The following is a 4,938-nucleotide window of genomic DNA, read 5'->3' on the forward strand; positions in this document are numbered from 1 at the left end:
TCCTCCTCTCACTCTCTCTCTCTCTCCGCTTCCAGCCTTCCCATCTGCATGTGATTTAGGCACAGGCTCAGGGGAGAGGCAAGTCCGCTAGGGGAGAGGAATCAGGGCAGGGAGGGAGGGGAAGAGAGGAAGGGAGGAAGTCCACACAAGTTTGTTTTACAGGACTCTGGCCGGGCCGGGAACTAGACGCGGTGCTGCATCTGGAGGTCGGCAGCAGTGGGAGAAGCGAAGCCAACGGGTGCAGCCGAGCAAGAGGAGCTGCCCAGAGACTTTCCTACGGCCAGGAGACACTGGTAGAGACAAGGACAGAGAGGGAGGATTAGTGCTCCACTGGGCAAACACACAAATATGGCTGCTGACTCTCTGACCTGCTTCTGCCTTCTCTGCATCCTGTCGGGGATTGCCTATCCAGCTTCTGCCGCAAGGCTTGGGGAACAGCAACAGTCGCTGCTAAAAGTAAGACAGATTTGGTTTGATCTAAATTTGGCTGGTAAAACCGTGCATGCTAACACAGCTACGTTTAGTTTCTGACCCTTTCTACCCGCTGCACATGTATGTTAGTGAGGCTGATGATCGTGTACACAAATGTTAAGGTGAAAACGGTAAAAGATGAGGCAGGATTGGGGTGTGTGTTGGGAGTGATCGGTTATGGCAGTCTGCAGGGGTCTCTGGGGACCTCACAATGGTCCTGCTTTGTGTTCACGCATGTGTGTGTTTGTGTCATCAGACGTACCCCGAGGCTAAAGCTCACATGGGCTCTGAGTTACTGTCTCCGCTGTCATGGCCCTCCTGCCCCTCCCTGGCAGTTCCCTAATGGAAACCAGCTGCCAAATGTTGAGCAACAACCCAGAGAGGGAGAGAAAGAGAGAGCACAATAGACAGTAAGGGCATGAGAAGCAGTACAGGACAACTTGCCAATGTTCCCTTAGCTTAGTATGCTACAAAGGATATAAGATCAGGGGCCAAACTTTCCAAACTCGGCTGACAATTTGCTTTAAATGTTTAAATCTTTTCTGGTTCTGAGTTCATCTGTTTTGCTCTCAAGTTATAATCGATAAGATTTTCATCATATCTAATCCCTTTTATTGCCATTTTCTTTCCCACAATCTGATCATTCGATCATGATCACCATCTTTACCGTATAGACTGCGTGGTGATTCCTCTCAGCCCACTGTTTGTTTGTCCGCACTGTAAACAGATACAAGTGTGTGGAGGATGCGGGGATGTTTGGCCGTGTTGGTCATCTTTCATGCAGAAAACTGGAGTTCTTGTCCCGACACAGACCTGCACCTGAGCTTTAGTTTGTGTTGTGCCTCCGTGCCAGCGACAACCTTGAATGTTTTCAAGTCGTCCTTCCGGTCCATTGAGGTTATTTCTAAAAATTTGGCACAAGCGTCCACTTAGACTTAAGCACGAACTGATTCAATTTTGGAGGTCAAAGGTCACTGTGACTTCACGTCCGTCCCGTTTTGTGATATCTCAGGGAAAGCCTTGAACAAATTTCTTCAAATTTGGCCCAAACGTTCACATGGCCTCAAGGATGAACTGAATCACTGAGAAAACATAGTTTGGGCCTTAACTCAAGAATCCATATGCTGACTAGGACAATTTTACACAAATGTCTAATGATGATGGAGTGATGACGATTCTAGACTTAACCATGTGTATTAGTTGCCGAACACTGCCGTAACCATCATTTATTCGCCATAACCACGTTCTTTCCCTAAACTTTTGAGTGATTTTGTGGAAAGCAAAAAGTTTAAATACACAAAATAAGGTATTATCTTAATCTGGGGTTCTGCAGAGTCGAACAATATTGACATTCTTCTCTAGCAAAAGGGTTACCGTCAACTATATCTGAGCGAAACCATTCTAAATGCTTTACTTTAGAGCAACATCTTGCTTGCCAAATTGTGTGACAAAACAAAAGAAAAAACTGTGCAAGTGTTTTGTTGCACAGTTCTGATGTCCTCTTAGTCATCTGTATGGCATATGTGCTAGCTGCCAATGGCTGCCAATAAGTAGAACAAGATTTCAGGCGGTAGATAAACTACAACTCTATCCTGTTACAGAAATGTTCCGTTACACTGTGACTGTAATTATGTGGCTGCTTGATTTGTGTCCATTGGCCCCATAGAACTGAAACAGGGAGCCTTGATTCTTGGCTGTCGGGTGACTTTGTTCAAAGCTGATCTGTACAAAGAAACATCCAGGGAAAATAGAGCATGTAGAAGTAGTCAATCCCCACACTTGGCAGAGTTAAACCAGCTCTATTTAATCATTTCTTTAATTTGTTTTTCTATTGCACCATGTTTATTTCTCAATGTCTGAGTTTTCTGAAGTTGAGGGTCCCCGGAGAAGGGGCCTCGCCCCCGCAGCCAGACTGTCTGTGTGCAGTTATTGAGTTAGGATGAGATTCTCATGACCCTGGATCTGTCCCGTCCTGAGGATGTTCGGAGGAGTTAGCGTGACTAAATCCAGCGTCTGAACCCCTCTTCGAGGTCAATATAAATACAGCAGCCAGTTGTGAGGCAAAGCGGAAATGAGATTCAAGCTTTAACACTTAATCCACATAATTCTCCCACTCTGGGAAAAACTCCGTCGGCAGGCCAGATGTACATAAAAACACACACACACACATTTAAAAGTCAACTTTATAAAACATCATTCTAGAGATCCAACCGTCACAGAGACCCCACAAACACTGCAGAGAGTGGGCACGGCCACAGTTGTTGGAGCAACATGACCAGAGGGTGTGTTGACTTTGGACAGCGCTCAGCTGTAGAGCCAAATCCTGTTTTTGTGCTCGATTGCCAGCTGCATTTGTTCGGCTCTGTTTCGCAGAGATAGAGCCTCGTGGTGAATCCCCTAAGCGTCCAGTCAACGCACAGGAAGTACACTGACAAATGCTGAGACGAGGCGGCTTCACGTGGAAACAGAGAGTGGCTGTATATAACGTGTTGAATGTCATCTTTGTTCTCCACTGTGGGAGGGCCACAGAAATAGTTCACATTACTGAGTGTGCTCACAGTTGGCAGACGGCTGCAAATGTCAATTGGTATAATTCCCATGATAGTTAGGGGTTTATTAAAGTAACCATCATGTTTGAAATCCCTATTCAGTATTCGTATTACAGCCCCCCCCCCCCCCTAGAGAAATGGGTCTAAAATATGATGAAATATTCCTTTTAGGTCTGGCGCAAAGGCAAGTGATTACAACATCAAGTTATCCAAACATGGGCAGAAACATGTTAGTCCACAAGCTGCTGGGTTGTATATATGAGATGCATTCCTCTAAATTTTGAGGACTCTAAAGAGTCCGTGTCCTACCTCAAGACCATCTGCAGCGTCTCCCCTAACCTTAACCCTCTGCCCTGTGCTCCAGCAGCTGTTTTACCCATTACAGACTGTCATACAGCTAACAGGCCTGAAGTCCTTCAAAACTCTTTAAAGTAGGCTTTACAAATGGTAAGTAGCTCGGCATCTCAGTGCTTTTCCCATAAGCTTGTGGTTCATGGCTTGAACTACCATTTGGGGCCAGAACTTTTATCTTTTTTTCCTTCGAGCACGGAACCCGTTTGCATCATTAGCTGCATTTCTTCAGGATGTGTTTACATGGAAGGTTGACACCTTGAATGTTTATGTGGTAGTGATGCATGGGTCTGGTATCAGCATGTGAACTGTGGGTCAGGGGAAATCCGGACTGCAGGAAGAATCAGTGCGGCTGTTCACGGGGTGTTTCGCATTAGCTGACTACAGAAGCATGACTTTGTCTCACAGCCCATCTGTGAATAAATCAAAGGAAAAATGTGAATCATAAGTAGCCATACAGTACTGTTGGTCTGTGGAATGTTCCGTCTGCTGGCCGTCCTGCATGCAGCAATGTCCGGCTAACTGAGTGGAACAAGGAGGTCAAACTATGGACTTCTTACAGACTGCTATTGTACGCCTCATTGAATGGTGCTGCTTCAAATGTTCAAAGAGGTTCAAAGGCCTGTGTGTGTGTGTGTGTGTGTGGGGGGGGGGGGGGGGTCGTCGCTGCTCTGAACTCTGACATCACACCATCAAGAGAAACCGTGTTGAACAAACGTGAGACAGGATGCAGGTTTTAAAATGACATTCTGTAAATGGGAGGAAACTGCTGCCATTCAGTGAACTTTTCCTCCCACTTGGTGCAGAAATCATCTTAGACTTACCTCCAGCAGGTTACTCAGGTGTTTTAGCGGTACTGGTGCGGCGCCCGTTGACAACATGTCTGTTCAGAACAGGCCGAATGCTCGGAATGTGTCGTTGCTGTTTGTCGCGTTAAATACATTTTCTGAAATAAAATCGCAAAAAAATGCAGGAAAAAAATGATTTCCACGCTGCTTCATGCACACGCAGCAGAGATAAGAAAAAATCAGCGCTGTTTCACATACACGTGAGTAGAGAGCGAGTATGTAGCGTTATCGCCTACCCTCTCTGGAAGACCAACGACTGGTTTGTGATGGAAAACGCAATTTTAACAATTCTTTTCCCGGAATGTTGCCGCAGACAACCAATTCGTATCACCATTGTGTTGCCTCCTTTGGCAAAATATAGTGACTTAACAGACATTTATTTCAATGAAAATCTTTGCGATTGATACATTTGTAAGTGAGTATTTTCTGTTCCCACTGCAGGTGTGTGCAAAGGGATTTTTCCTGAGTGAGCAAAACATATGCCTGCCATGTAACTGCAAAGGCCACGCGGACTACTGCGACGACATCACTGGCGTTTGTAGAGTAAGTGTCCCCCACGTTGATTCTCTCTGTGTCAGAGTGAACAAATCACGTCCGTTCACTTCATTTCCATACCCATAACCAGTAGATCTTTTTAATACTGCTTTTAACATCCTCCCTTTCAGAAGTGCAAGGACCACAGTACAGGTGATTTCTGTGAAATGTGTGACCATGGCTAC

The sequence above is a fragment of the Anarhichas minor genome, unplaced genomic scaffold (assembly GCF_050575085.1).
Source record: "Anarhichas minor isolate MPS153535 unplaced genomic scaffold, ASM5057508v1 ptg000136l, whole genome shotgun sequence".
Taxonomy (NCBI): Eukaryota; Metazoa; Chordata; class Actinopteri; order Perciformes; family Anarhichadidae; genus Anarhichas; species Anarhichas minor.